Here is a 16,004-nt window from a genome sequence, read left to right on the forward strand (position 1 = left end):
CCCTCCCCTCCCTGAGCTCTTATGCAAACTTGGCTCATTAGCCAGCTCTGCAACAGCCAAGTGACTCAACGATGAGAAGGCCACCTCTCATAAACTATACACGTCAAGGGTCAGTATGATTTGGGTTCAACCAAACAGGAAAGTCAAGATGGCTCGATTTGAGTTAATGCTGTGTAAATACTGCTCACACAATTGTCAGCAGGCATGATATAACAGATCGTACACTGAATAAAATGTTAAAGGATGAATATTTACAAATTTCAGCTTTATGCAGGAAAAAGAAATGAAATAAAAAATAACAGTTAAAAAATAACAGCCCATTACAGTTAACCCAGTACAAATGTGCACATAAAGTTGAAGGTCAACTTGAGGTTGTCCTTTTTACTCACGCATTGGACCCATGATCTGTGTGAAAGCACACACCACATTCCAAACTTCATTTGAAATTCATCTTGAACCAATGGGCTCTCTCTTGGGAGCACTGGCCCCTTCTCCGTGAAGCCATTTATCTGCATGAAGCACTTCAAGCATCAGGGATACTCTTTCCCACAGCATTCTCAGCAATCTTCACCCGTCCTCTCCATAGCTCCCACCAAAGATAAAACCCCACAAACCACACTGTCCATCACAAATCCCTCTCTGCCCTGCTTTCTCGAAATTTCTCCCGATTCCGCTATCCTGATTGGCTGACAGAACGTTCCTAAGTTGAATATCATAGCCCCTTATCTTTTAGCCAAAACCAAAACATTCTAAAAGGAGAACACACTGCTTGTACAGAACTGCTAAAATGAAATACCTATAGCATAGCAGTAAAAATCTTAACCAGGCATTACATTAGCATGGATAAAGCACTGGCTGATTGACAGGAGGCAAAGAGTGGGAAAAGTCTGGTTGACTGCCAGTGACTAGTGGTATTCCACAGGGGTCTGTGTTGGGACTGATTTTTTTTTACAGTATAATATAATAAGGTATAGGAGCAGAATTAGGCCATTCAGCTGATCCTGGATCCCATTCAACCCCATATACCTGCCCTCTCACCATATCTCTTGATGCCCCGACCATTTATGAATCTATCAACTTCTCTTTAAATATACTCATGGACTTGGGCCTCCTCCACAGTCTGTGGCAGACCCTTCCACAGGTTCACTACTCTTTGGCTAAAAAAATTCCTGCTCATTTCTGTTCTAAAAGGTCACCCCTCAATTCTGAGGCTGTACCCACCAGAGGGAATATCCTCTCCATGTCCACCAAATCTAGTCCTTTCAACATTCGGTAGGTTTCAATGAGATCCCCACTCATTCTTCTAAATTCCAGTGAGTACAAGCCCCAAGCTGCCAAATGCTCCTCATACGTTAACTCCTTCATTCCTGGAATCATTCTCATGAACCTGCTCTGGACTCTGCAATGACAACACATCCTTTCTGAGACAAGGGGCCCAAAACCGTTGACAATACTCCAAGTGCAGCCTGACTAGTGTCTTATAAAGTTTCAGCATTATCTCCTTGTTTTTATATTCTATTCCATCTGAAATAATGCCAACATTGCATTTGCATCCTTTACCACAGATTCAACTTGTGAATTAACTTTCTTGGATTCTTGCCCATCTTATGTTTCAATTTTTTCCCCAATTTAGATAATAGTCTGTACTATTGTTCCTATTACCAAAATGCATCATCATACATTGTCCAGCACTATATTCCATCTGCCATATTTTTGCCCATTCTTCCAATTGGCCTAAGTCCTGCTACAATCACATTGCTTCCTCAGCACTACCTACCCCTCCATCTATCTTTGTATCGTCCACAAACTTTGCCACAAAGCTATCAATTCCACTATCTAAACCACTGACAATGTGGAAGTTAGCAAGTCCCAATTCCTGAGGAACACCACGAATCACTGGCAGTCAACTAGAAAAGGCCCCCTTTATTCCCACTCACTGCCTCATGCCTGTCAGCCCTCTATCCAAGCCAGTATATTTCTTGAAAAACCATAGGATTTTATCCTATTAAACAGCCTTATCTGAGACACCTTATCAAATGTCTTCTGAAAATTAAGTAAATGACATCCACTGCCTCTCCTTTGTCCACTCTGCTTCTTATTTCCTCGAAGAGTTCCTACAGTTTTGTCAGGCAAGATTTCCCTTTACAGAAACCATGCTGACTTTATTTTACCATGTTTCTCTATATACCCTGAAACCTCATCTTTAATAATGGATTCCAACTCTTCACCAACCACTGAGTTTCAGCTAACTGGCCTATAATATCCTCCCTTTTGTCTCCCTCCCTTCTCAAAGAGTGGAGTGACATTTGCAATTTTCCAGTTCTCTGGGACCATGTCAGAGTCAAGAGATTCTTGAGAGATCATGACCAATGCATCCATTAACGCTTCAGCAACCTCTTTCAGGAATCTGGAATGTAATCCATCTGATCCAGGTGACTTATCCACCTTATGACCTTTGAGATTGCCTAGCACTTTTTCCTCTGTAATAACAATGGCTCTCTGATATTCACAGACCTCCGGCATACAGCTAGTGTCCTCCAGTAAAGTCTGAAGCAAAATTCATATTAAGTTCATTTTCCATTTCTTTGTCCCCCATTACTACCTCACTAGCGTATTTTTCAGTGGTTCAATATCAACTCTCACCTCCCTTTTATTCTTTAAATAACTGAAGAAAATGGTATCCTGCTTTATATTATTGGCTAGTCTGCCCTCATATTTCATCTTTTCCCTTCTTTCTGGCTTTTTTAGTTGCCTTTCTTTGGATTTCAAAAGCTTCCCAATCATCCAACTTCTCAGTCACTTTTGCTATCATTTATGCCCTTTCTTTGGTTTTTGTGCGGTCCTTAACTTCCCTCATCAACCATGGATGCCTACCCTACCATTTGAGAACTTCTTCCTCTGTGGGATATACCTATCCTGTAGCTTGTGAACTATTCCCAGAAACTTCAGCCACCTCTGCTCTGTCGTCATCTCTGCCAGTATCCTCCTCCAGTCCACCCAGGCAAGCTCCTCACTCATGCCTCTGTAATTCCCTCCATTCCATTGCAATACTGATATATGCAACTTATGCTTCTCCCTCTCAAACTGCAGTATGAATTCAATCATATTATGATCACTGCCTCCTAAGGGTTCCTTTACATTAGGCTGACTAATAAAATTGAGGTTAGTACACAACACCCAATCTAAAAGAGCCTTTCCCCAAGTAGGTTCAAGCACAAGCTGCTCTAAAAAGCCATCTCATAGGCATTCAACAAATTCCCTCTCTTGCGATCCGACACCAACCTGATTTTCCCAATCCCCTTGCATGTTGAATTCTCCCATTAGAATTGTGGCATTATTCTTATTACATGCCATTTCCAGCTCGCTTTGCAAACTCAACCCCATATCTTGGCTACAATTTGGAGGCCTGTATATGATTTCCATAATAGATTTTCTACCCTTGCAGTTTTTTAACTCCACCCACAAAGATTTGACATTCTCCAACCCAATGTCACCTCTACCTAATGATATAATTCCATTTCTTACCAATAGAGCCTTTCTGTCTGTACTTTTGATACATTTGTCCTTTGACGTTAAACTCACACCTACGTGTTTCTTTCAGCCACGATTCAAGTGATGCCCACAACATTAGATTGATCAGTGTCTAATTGTGCCACGAGTTTTTCCACCTTATTCCAGATGCTACATGCATTTAAATACAGCATCTTCAGTCCTGCATTCTTTGCCTTTGTGAATTTTGCCTCTGTGGTACAACATAATCCTAAGCTCTGTCTGCAGTTGTACCCAATCATTGGCTTGTCTTTCCTTACATTCAATGACAAATGTCATATGTCAATGATTTGGATGATGGAATAAATGGCTCTGTTGCAAAGTTTGTAGATGATATGAATATGGATGGAGGGGCAGATAGTTTTGAAGAAAGACTGAGACAGATTAGGAGAATGGGCAAAGAAACGGCAGATGGAATATAGTGTCGGGAAGTGTATGGTCATGCAATTTAGTAGAAGGAATGAAAGGATTGACTATTTTCTAAATAGAGAGAAAAAAAATTAATTTTTTATGCATTTTCTACATCAATACAGATAAGAAAAAACCCCAAACCAAAATGAAGAAAATTAATACAGTGCAAAAATAAACATACAATAATAATATAATATAAAAAAGATAATTGAGAAAGCACCCAAATTGAAGTCATGAAAAGAGAGAAAATATTTAAAAAACTGAGGCACAAAGGACCTGAGAGTCCTTGTGCAGGATTCCCTGAAGGTTAATTTGCAGGCAGAGTCTGTGGTGAGGAAGGCAAATGAAATGTTAGTATTTATTTCAAGAGGACTAGAATTTAAAATCAAGGATGTAATGTTGAGACTTTACAAAGACCTGTTGAGGCCTCAATTGGAGTATTGTGGCGGCTCATTTCCTAGCGTATGCGAACCGACTCACAATTAGATAGCCTATGGGGGTTTGCGAGCACAGAGCTTTGGAGCCTCTTCGCCATGGGGGGCCGGTTGACAGAGGCTTAAAAGTGAGACTGAAGTTTTCGAATAAAGTTTTTCCTTCGACTGCAGTTACCGACTCCGTGTCGTAATTTTAGCGCTGTTTGTAGCACACCGCTACAATTGGTGACCCCGACGGTCCAAACGATTTTTGGACCAGAAATGACCGACGCCGCCTCTGTTCATGCGGTTTCGTTGACACTGCCGGGTTTCTGGACACAGCGCCCGGACCTATGGTTCCAGCAAGCCGAAGCCCAATTCCACGTTCGCCGGATCACCTCAGAAGACACCCGCTACTACTACGTGGTGGGCTCCCTCGACCAGGACACAGCTGCCCAGGTCGCGGAGTTCGTACAGTCGCCCCCGGCAGACGGCAAGTACACGGAATTCAAAGCCCTGCTCCTCAGGACTTTCGGACTCTCACGGCGCGAGCGGGCTGCCCGTTTACTGCACCTGGATGGCTTGGGAGACAGACCTCCATCGGCTTTAATGAACGAGATGTTGTCTCTGGCCGAGGGACACACAGGCCTCATGTTTGAGCAGGCATTCCTGGAGCAGCTGCCCGAGGACATACGCCTGCTGCTGTCCGACGCGGATTTCAGTGACCCCCGGAAGGTGGCAGCCCGGGCGGACTTGCTGTGGAACGCCAAAAAGGTGAGCGGGGCTTCCATCGCACAGATCACCCAGCCCCGCTCCCAGCAGCAAACCAGTCCAGGCCCGGCCGCAGAGCCCGCCAACCCCCGGCCCAATGACCACTGGTGCTTCTACCACCAGCGGTGGGGCGCAGAAGCCCGCCGTTGCCGCCCGCCCTGCAAGTTCCCGGGAAACGCCAGGGCCAGCCGCCGCTGATGGCTATGGCGGCTGGCCATCGGGATAGCCTCCTGTATGTGTGGGATAGAAGGTCGGGACGCCGCTTTTTGGTCGATACTGGGGCTGAGGTCAGCGTTTTACCTCCGACGAGTTACGACACTCGCAGCAGGGCACCGGGTCCCCCCCTGAGGGCCGTGAATGGCAGCACAGTAAGGACCTATGGCACCCGTCAGGTGCAGCTACAGTTCGCCTCCAGCCAGTTCACGTGGGACTTCACACTGGCCGCCGTAGCCCAACCGCTTCTGGGTGCGGATTTTTTGCGAGCTCACAGCCTGCTGGTTGACCTGCCCAGGAAGAGACTGGTACACGCCGAGACCTTTCAGACGTTCTCCCTGGGCGCGGCCCAGTTGCCAGCCCCTCACCTCGGCTCCATCACGCTGTCCGACAACGACTTCACCAGGGTCCTGGCGGAGTTCCCATCGGTTCTGGCACCGCAGTTCACAGCAGCCATGCCCAGGCACGGCGTACAGCACCACATCCCGACACAGGGACCACCCCTCCATGCCCGTGCTCGGCGGCTTCCCCCGGACAAGCTCCGACTGGCGAAGGAGGAGTTCCAGAGAATGGAGGAATTGGGGATCATCCGGCGGTCCGACAGCCCCTGGGCTTCCCCCCTGCACATGGTGCCCAAAGCGACGGGGGGCTGGAGACCGTGCGGCGACTACCGCAGGCTGAACGAGGCTACCACACCGGACCGCTACCCTGTGCCGCACATTCAGGACTTTGCGGCAAACCTGCACGGCGCCCGGATCTTCTCCAAGGTCGACCTTGTCCGAGGGTACCATCAAATCCCGATGCATCCTGACGACGTCCCCAAGACGGCTCTCATCACCCCGTTTGGCCTCTTCGAGTTCCTCCGCATGCCGTTCGGCCTGAAGAATGCCGCACAGACGTTCCAGCGGTTAATGGACGCGGTGGGACGGGACCTGGACTTCGCGTTCATCTATTTGGATGACATCCTCATAGCCAGCGGCAGTCGTCAGGAGCATCTGTCCCACCTCCGTCAACTCTGCGCCCGACTGAGTGAGTACGGTCTTACAATCAACCCTGCCAAATGCCAGTTCGGACTTGATACCATTGACTTCCTGGGCCACAGGATTACTAAAGACGGGGCAACCCCTCTGCCCGCTAAGGTAGATGCGGTCCGCCACTTCCCCCGACCCACCACGGTCAAAGGCCTTCAGGAATTCGTAGGTATGGTCAATTTCTACCGCCGCTTCCTCCCTTCAGCTGCCCGGATCATGCGCCCCCTGTTCGCCCTGATGTCGGGTCCGAGCAAGGACATTACCTGGGACGCGGAGTCCGCCGCCGCTTTCGTTCAAACGAAGGAAGCTTTGGCTGACGCCGCAATGCTAGTACATCCCAGAATGGACACCCCTACCGCCCTCACAGTGGACGCATCAAACACGGCAGTCGGTGGGGTGCTGGAGCAGCTCATCGCAGGTCGCTGGCAACCCCTGGCGTTTTTCAGCAAACACCTGCGGCCACCCGAGCTCAAGTACAGTGCTTTTGACCGGGAACTGTTGGCGCTCTACCTGGCAATCCGGCATTTCAGGTACTTCCTAGAAGGTCGGCCCTTCACCGCGTTCACGGACCACAAACCGCTTACCTTTGCGTTTACGAAAGCATCCGACCCCTGGTCATCCCGCCAGCAACGCCACCTGTCCTACATCTCTGAATACACAACGGATGTCCGGCACGTCTCGGGTAAGGACAATGTCGTGGCGGATGCGCTCTCTCGCCCTACCGTTCATGCCCTTTCCCAAGGGGTAGACTTTGAGGCACTGGCAGAGGCACAGCAGGTAGATGAGGAGATTCCGAGTTACAGGACTGCAGTCTCTGGTTTGCAGCTCCAGGACCTCCCCGTGGGCCCAGGTGAGAGGACCCTACTCTGTGACATCGCCACCAACCAGCCCCGTCCGGTCGTCCCCGCAGCCTGGCGGCGACGTGTTTTCGACTCCATTCATAACTTGGCGCATCCCTCCATCCGGACAACTGTCCGGATGGTTTCCAGCAGGTTCGTTTGGCACGGACTCCGCAAACAGGTCAGTGAATGGGCCAGAACGTGCATGCACTGCCAGACGGCCAAGGTGCAGCGGCACACCAAAGCCCCACCGCAGCAGTTCCATCCCACCCACCGGCGTTTCGACCACATTCATGTGGATATCGTGGGCCCCCTGCCAGTGTCGCGCGGAGCGCGTTACCTCCTGACTATCATGGACCGGTTCACAAGATGGCCAGAGGCGGTCCCGCTCACCGACACCACCTCCGAATCTTGCGCCCGAGCCCTGATCGCCACCTGGATATCTCGCTTTGGTGTACCAGCCCACATTACCTCCGACAGAGGCGCCCAGTTCACCTCCAGCCTGTGGTCAGCTATGGCCAGCCTTTTGGGGACTCAGCTGCACCACACCACTGCCTACCACCCACAGTCGAACGGGCTAGTGGAGCGTTTCCACCGTCACCTGAAGTCGGCCCTCATGTTGACAGAGGCTTAAAAGTGAGGCTGAAGTTTTCGAATAAAGTTTTTCCTTCGACTGCAGTTACCGACTCCGTGTCGTAATTTTAGCGCTGTTTGTAGCACACCGCTACAGTATTATGATCAGTTTTGGGCCTGTTATTTTCGAAAGGATGGTTTGAAACTGGAAAAGGTTCAAAAGAGTTTCACGAAAATGATTCCAGGATTAAACAGCTTGTCAAAATGAAGAGTGTTTCATTGCTGGGCTTGTATTCACTGGAATTCAGAAGAAAGATGGGTGACCTCATTAAAACCTAGCAAATGGTGAAAGACCTTGATAGAACAGATGTGGAGAGGATGTTTCCTATAGTGGGAGAGTCTAAGACCAGAGGACACAGCCTCAAAATAGAGGGGTGTCCCTTTAGAACGGAGATGAGGAAGAATTTCTTTAGCCAGAGGACGGTGATTCTGTGTATTTCCTCACCATAGACAGCTGTGGAGGTCAAGTCTAAGTATATTTAAGGCAGAAGTTGAAAGATTCCTGACTGGTCAGGGTATGAAGGGATACAGGGGTACAGGGGGGCAGGGGGATAGGCAGGAGATTGGAGCTGAGAAGGAAAATTGGATCAGCCATGATGAAATGGCAAACCAGCCCTGATAGGCCAACTTCTGCTCCTATATCTTATGATTGGTAGTCTTATGGTCCAGAGACTTGCTGATAAAATGTTTTAACAACACACACACAAAATGCTGGTGGAACACAGCAGGCAAGGCAGCATCTATAAGGAGAAGCACTGTCAATGTTTTGGGCCGAGACACTAACTGAAAGGAAAGATAGTAAGAGATTTGAAAGTAGTGGGGGGAGGGGGAAATGCGAAATGATAGGAGAAGACCAGAGGGGCTGGGATGAAGCTAAAAGCTGGAAAGGTGATTGGCGAAAGTGATACAGAGCTGGAGAAGGGAAAGGATCATGGGACGGGAGGCCACAGGAGAAAGAAAGGGGGAGGGGGGAGCACCAGAGGGAGATGGAGAACAGGCAGAGTAATGGGCAGAGAGAGAGAGAGAGAAAAAAAACCTAACAACTAAATATGTCAGGGATGGGGTAAGAAAGGGAGGAGGGGCATTAACAGAAGTTAATGTTCATGCCATCAGGTTGGAGGCTACCCAGCCGTTGGAGGTGGCGGAAGTTACGGAGAATTATACGTTGGACCTGGAGGCTGGTGGGGTGGTAGGTGAGGACAAGAGGAACCCTATCCCGAGTGGGGTGGCGGGGCGGATGGGGTGAGGGCAGATGTGCGGGAAATGGGAGAGATGCGTTTGAGAGCAGAGTTGATGGTGGAAGAAGGGAAGCCCCTTTGTTTAAAATAAAATATTTTATTTTTTTGATAAAATGTTTTAGTTGGTTTTAAAGAATAAATGGAAAAAGTAAAATAAAATGCACCCACAGTAAATCTCAAGATATCATAATTTGTTCTCGGGCCACAAAGCAACAAATAGTAATGAAGGAATTAACATTTAGCTGGCTGTTTCCACAAACTAGAAATGAATCACAGAAAAACAAAAATCTATGAATTAATGGCAGGGATCCAAAGGTAATTACAAAGAGAAAAATAACTGATGCACTAAGGATGTGAAGATGTGAACAACTCCAGTTGAACAGCATGGGGAGGGTCACAGAGGCAAAGGAAATCTAGCGTAGATGAGAAAAGCAACACACTGCAATCAATAACGTTGCAGATCTCAGATAATAAAACACCAGACTTTCCTTTCATATCCATGTTTTGTGGTACTACACTGTAATTAAAGGTTGCCAACTCCAACACTAGCCTGGACTGAAATGAGATGGAAGATTGGTAGCTCGGGCTGGCTGCTTGTCTGTCTGGCTGTTCACAGAGCCTGGAAGGTAGCTCACAAACATTTCATCTCTAGTCCAAGTGACATCATCAGTGAGCAACTGAGTGTTGTTTCTACGGGGTGCTCACATTTATACTGGTGATGCACCATCAATAACTCACACTGAGACGTAAGGCGAGATATCGGCTTTTATTGACTGGAAGAAGGAACCAGGAGTGAGTGTCTATCATACAATGTCTTGGAGACTGAGGCCGAGCGTCAGGCCGCAGATCTCCTTTATACAGGGGCCTGTGGGAGGAGCCACAGGAGCAGTCAGCAGGGGCGTGTCCCGACAGGCACATAGTTCACCACAACTGGCCCGAATTGTTCTAATCCCTGGACTCTCCTGGGATCACCCATGTTACCACTGGTGAGTGCCTCCAGTATTACTTGCATTGATTTGAAATTGGAAACGCCCTTCCTGACACTGGAATACAGTGGGGGCTGGGGAGTGGGGAGGAATAAAAAACAGATAATGACATGGACCTAACCTCAAACGTCACCCCTGACAGTGGGATTTGATAGTGTGACTATCAGAACCCTCAGGACTCCTAAAAGGGCTATCCATGCACACTCCATGTAATATATGGGTGTCTCTTTTCCACACCCCACTCACTCTGTGGTTGTGACAGAGGCTATATATGGCATTTTGTTTGTGCTCACTCTAAGTTTCTATGATCAATATATCTACAATTTATTTTCATGTGTTTTCCTTTCCCTACAGTCTGCCGACCATTAACTATTTTCTCCCGTCCTATTATCCCACAGTTTCGGTCCAGCCACAAACCAGAGTCATAAATCTACACAGGACCCAACTCCAGCATGTCTCATTTACAATGCGGTATCAGCTCCCGATCGGTAGAAATCGGAAGACCGGCAAAGCTCTGGAAGATGGACAGCATCACCCGGGCAGGAGATCGGAAATCGGCTGCGGGATCTCCCCCGCGGCAGTAACCCGGGAGTGTCCCGCACTGCACCACACTCAATCACTGCAACTACGAAACCAAAGTCAACCTGTTCCAAGTCTGATTGTACATAATGCGCAAGCATTCGTACAGATACACACTAAATACTCAAATAACTACTGCAGGGCGCTCGCTAAATGTAGGTATTGTTCTTCAGTACAACAACGCTTTTACCGACCTTAGTGTACCCTGTCTACTTCCTCATGACCGTCATGTGGAGTCACACGTGGTGTCTGGTCTGGCCCGGCCCTCCTCGTCGCTGAGGGCTGAGCTGTGTGGGTGGGTGGCACTGGGAGACAGCCTGCGTTTCGCCGGGAAAATGGGGCAAAATGCCCGAAACGTCAGTAAGTGTTGCGCTGGAAGCTCAGATCAACGGTTTTTACACACTACGGCGTTGCTTGAGAAAAATGGAAATGCTTTTTATTTTAACAGGGTAAAACGGTTGCTGTGTGTTAGAAATAGAAAAGTTGTAGGAAAGGGCGGAGCACCTCAGTAAAATCGGCAAAATCAGAGTAAAAATATTATCAAAGTTCGTATGATAGGTGGTATCATATACCACCTTGAGATTCATTTTCTTGCGGGAATTTACAGCAAAATGAATAATCTTGATTTTATGAAAACTATACATAGGCAAATTCTGACAAAAATAAAACCAATGTGCAAAAAATGACATTGTGCAAATAAAAATAACATTCCCAAGAAGGTGATTTGCACAGTCTTTGAGAGTGAGTATGAGGGTCGAGATGTGGTCAGTGTGTCACGGTACCACAGTGGCTAGCACAACGTTTTACAGTACCAACCAGCTGGGTTCAATTCCTGCCTTTGCAAGGAGTTTTAACGGTCTCCCGGTAACCGCATTACTTTTCTCCAAGTGCTCTGGTTTCCTCTCTCAGTCCAAAGGCCTACTGGGTGGTAGGTTAATTGGTTATTGTAAATTTTCCCGTGATTAAACTGGGGTTAAATTGGGATTGTTGGTTGAGCAGCTCGAAGGGCTGGAAGAACCTATTCCACGCTGTATTCAATAAATAAATAAACGTACTTTCTCACTGCCCGCTATGCTGCTGGCGTTTAGGGCAGCAATGAAGGTCCTCCATCTCTGGTGGGGTTCAGGGCTCCATTACAAAACCAGACATTAACGTACCAAGGGTTTCTGCTTCTGCTACCTTTTCAGGCAGTGAATTTCCGATCACCTTTGTGGTAAGAAATTCTCATCTTACCCCATTACTTCTGCCATTAACCTTAAGTTTGTGTGCCCAGATTTTAACACTCAGCTAAGGGAAAACGTTACTTCTTATTTCCTCTTTCTGGGCCACTTATCATTTTATAAACCTCAGAGTTTCCTTTCAGGCGCTGTTCTTCCATATAAAAACAACACTAGTCCATTCAGACTACTTTGCTCTGTTGATTGTCCATTTCCCTCCATAGACTTGCTGAGCTCCCCCTCTTTTTGTGTTGCTCCAGAATATTCAACAACCGCTCAGAAGCCAACAATGACTTTAAGGAAGCTTGTTTCAAGAACCACAGTACCATTAAAGACAACTGGCAAAAGCATTGTGGTGTACTGGATCACCTGTGGAGACTGCAACAAGAACTACATGGGCCAGACAGGACATAAACTTGCAACTCGTTTACAGGAACACAAACCTGCAGTAGAAAGACATGAGCTATTTTCACTGATCTCGGAACATGAAAACTGAGAAGGATACTCTTCAACTGGGACACTACGGAGGTTCTGATGCAGGCAATTACGAGGCAGGCACGAGAATTTTAAAAAATGCAGTTATCTTCTGTTGACCCTGTAAACAAACATATGGAAATAGGCGCCATCTATGAACACTAAGAATCATAGAAACCATTTTAATACGGTGCACAATACTGAAGTTGTGGCCTAACAAGCATTGAATACAATTCTCACTGTTCTTCCTTTTTAATAGCTTTGGTAATAATGGCAATGGCCTTTCCTGGCATCATAATCACCTACTCTACTGTCTTTCAGGGTCTGTAGAAATACACTCAAAGGTTGCACTGCTTTTCCCAGATCTCATTATTCTCCATTTATTATGTATTCTCCTGCTTTTTCAAAACCTCTGATGTATTACCCACACTGTTGCTGTTCATTAACTATTTATCTGTCATGCTACATCAACTACGATGAAAGGTGAACGGTCCCTTATGGAGATGGTCAGACTTGCTGAGCTTCAGCATCCTCCATACAGCAGTGCTGCTCTTGTGACTCACCCCTCTGCCATTCAAGCTTCATTTGGTTTGGATTCATAGAAAACCCTATCCTGTTCATCCTACAGCTTCGGCCCAGCATCATAAAGCTATACAGGATGGAAACAGGGTCTTTGGCCCAACACTTGTATGCTGACAAGTTGTCTAACCGAGCTAGTCCCATTTACAGTGTGTTACCAGCTCTTTATTGGCTGAAAGCGGGAGGCTGGCAATAGGTCAAAGCTCTGAAAGAGAGGCAGCAGCAACTGGGTGGGAGATCGGGAATCGACTGCAGGACCTCCCCTGCCCCTACACAGTACCCGCTGTGGAAACCCAGAAAGTTCCAGGAGTATCCCGCACTGGGCGAAAGTCAGCGACACTGAATTACTGCAACTACAAAACAAAAGTCAACCTGTTCCAAGTCTGATAGTACAAATACACACTAAATACCGAAATAGTTACTGCAGCATGTTCACTAAATGTAGGTATTTTACCTTCAATACGGGAATGCTTATGCTTTTACTGACTTTCTTGATCAAAGATGTTGATGCCCAGGAACTTGAAGATGCACACTCTTTCCACTACTGACTTTTCAATAAGGTCTGGTACACATTCTTCTGGCTTCCTCTCCCTGAAGTCCACAATCAATTCCTTGGTCTTATTGATGTTGAGAGTGAGAATTAGCAACAGCCTTTAATCAGCGGATCTATCTCACTCCTGTACACCACCTCCTCGCCATCTGAAATTCTGCCAATGGCATCAGTGAACTTAAAGATGGGATTTGAGCTTAGCCACCCAGCCACAGGTGCAGAGAGGTTACAGCAGTGGGTTAAGCACACATTCTTGAGGTATATCTGTGTTGATTGCCAGCCAGGAGGAGATGTTATTTCTGACCTGGGCCCACTAATAAGGAAGCTGAGGATCCGATTGCAAAGGGAGATAGAGTCCCAGGTTTTGATGTCTTAGAATAGTTCTGATGGCATTGGCTGCTGAGCTGGAGTAAACAACCAGCAGCCTGGTGTTTGTATGGCTGTTGCCTAGGTGATCCAATGACGAGTGGAGAGCCAGAGAGATTGCGTTTTCTGTAATCTCTTGTAGCAGCAGAGAAATTGCAGCGAGTCCATGCTCGTGCTCAGGCAGGAATTAATTGTAGCCATGACCAACCTCTTCAAGCATTTCATCACAGCAGACTTGACTTCTATGGGGAGATAGTTGGTGAGGCAGTTCACCCTGCTCTTCTTGGACGCTGGTCATATTGTTGCCATTTTGAGCAGGTGTAAGCACCTGACTGCAGCAGTGAGAGGGTGAAGATGGCCTTTAAAACTCCAGCCAGTAAGTCAGTTAATTTTATACCCTACCTAAACACCAGCAAGCCCTGATACCTTATCAGGGTTTACCCTCTTGAAGGATGTCGAGACATCACCCTCCAAATGTTACTTTCCCTTTCACAGTGTGCATAAAAGACTTGAGCTGATTGAGGAGTTTGCATTGTGCGAAGGTTACAGTCTGCCCCTTTGGGGAGGGTTGATGCACCTGAACCTCCGTTAGGTGGATCAGAATTAGAACCGGGTTTAATATTACCGACATGTCATGAAATGTGTTGTTTTGCGCCAGCAGTGCTTTGCAATATATAATAATAAAAGCTATACATTACAATAAGAATTGTATATACAAAATTAAATTAATTAAGTAGTGCAAGAGGAGAGGAAAAATACAGGTGGTGTTCATGGGTTCATTGTCCATTCAGAAATTTGTTGGCAGGGGGAAAGAAGCTGATCCAGATGCATTGAGTGTGTGTCTTCAGGCTCCTGTCCTCCTCCTCGATGGTAACAAGGACAAGAGGGCATGTCCTGAGTGATGGGGGTCATTAATGATGGATGCCACCTTTTTGAGGCATCACCTTTTGAAGGTGTCCTGGATGCTGGGGACGATGATGGAGCTGTCTGAGTTTACAACCTGCTGCATCTTTATCCAATCCTGTGTGGTAGCCCCTCCATACCAGTGATGCAACCAGTTAGAGTGCTCTCCACGATGCAGCTGTAGAAACTTGTGGGTGCCTTTGGTAACATACCAATTGCATTCAGACTCCAAATTAAATAAAGCCACTGTCGTGCCCTCTTTGTAACTGTATCGATATGTTGGGCCCAGGATAGATCCTCAGAGACGTTGTCATACAGGATCTTGAAGCTGTTCACTGTTGCCACTTCAGATTCCTCAATGAGGACTGGTGTGTGTTATATTGACTTCCCCCTCCTGAAGTCCACAATCAATTCCTTGGTCTTACTGACTATGAGTGCAAGGTTGTTGCACTGAACCAGCTGATCTGTCTCACTCCTGTACGTCTCCTCGTCACCACCTGAAATTCTGGCGACAACAGTTGTGTCATTGGCAAATTTCTAGGTGATGTTTTCAGCTGTGGCTAGCAATGAATTGTAGGTATAGAGGTAGGAGAACAGTCAGCTAAGCGTGCACCTTTGAGGTGTGTCAGTGTTGTCAGTGAGGAGGAAATGTTATTTCTGACCCACACAGACTGTGATTTCCCAGCAAGCATGTCAAGGATCCTGTTGCAGGGGGAGCTACAGAGGCACAGGTCTTGGAGCTTGCTGATTAGAACTGAGGGTTTGATGGATTTAAACGCTGAGATATAGTCAATAATCAGCACCCTGATTGCTTTTGTCCAGGTGAGCCAAGACCAGGTAGAGAGCCAATGAGATTGCATCCACTGTAGACCTATTGCGGCAATAGGCAAATGCAGTGAGTCCAGGACCTTGCTTTGGCAGGAGTTGATTCTACTATGATCAACCTCTCAAAGCACTTCACCACAGTCGTTATGAGTGCCTCTGGCCTATAGTCATTGAGGCAGCTCACCCTGCCAGGTGAATGTGTTGCACTACTATTTAGAAATGAAGCATATGGAAATTTCTGCCTCTGAGTAATGCTGAGAGGCTGCTGTATTTGGAATGGTGCCCTTACTTATGTACTGTTGCCCCTTTCTAGGGTGGAGCAGATGTTAGCATCCAAAGTTTGTAATATGCTTTCTTTTGAAGATTGGGCCCCTGAAATCAGGATTTCTGTCCTCTTCTGCAAAACCCAGGGTTAAGTATGCCCTGC

The 16,004-nt window shown here is 47.0% G+C and overlaps 1 protein-coding gene across 5 annotated transcripts in view; it reads right to left on the reverse strand.

The window, feature by feature from the left end:
- The window catches only part of hao2 (hydroxyacid oxidase 2 (long chain)), a 137,176-nt gene that overhangs the window by 92,622 nt on the left and 28,550 nt on the right, over positions 1-16,004 (reverse strand). For 2 of the 5 annotated variants that reach the window (XM_059968393.1, XM_059968390.1), the window contains exon 1: positions 13,388-13,527. The exons of the other annotated variants lie outside the window; for them this stretch is intronic. The gene's annotated coding sequence lies outside the window, so the exon portion shown is untranslated. Of the gene's footprint in view, positions 1-13,387; positions 13,528-16,004 lie in introns of those variants that run through there. 5 annotated transcript variants of the gene reach the window in all.

The sequence above is a fragment of the Hypanus sabinus genome, chromosome 4 (assembly GCF_030144855.1).
Source record: "Hypanus sabinus isolate sHypSab1 chromosome 4, sHypSab1.hap1, whole genome shotgun sequence".
Taxonomy (NCBI): domain Eukaryota; kingdom Metazoa; phylum Chordata; class Chondrichthyes; order Myliobatiformes; family Dasyatidae; genus Hypanus; species Hypanus sabinus.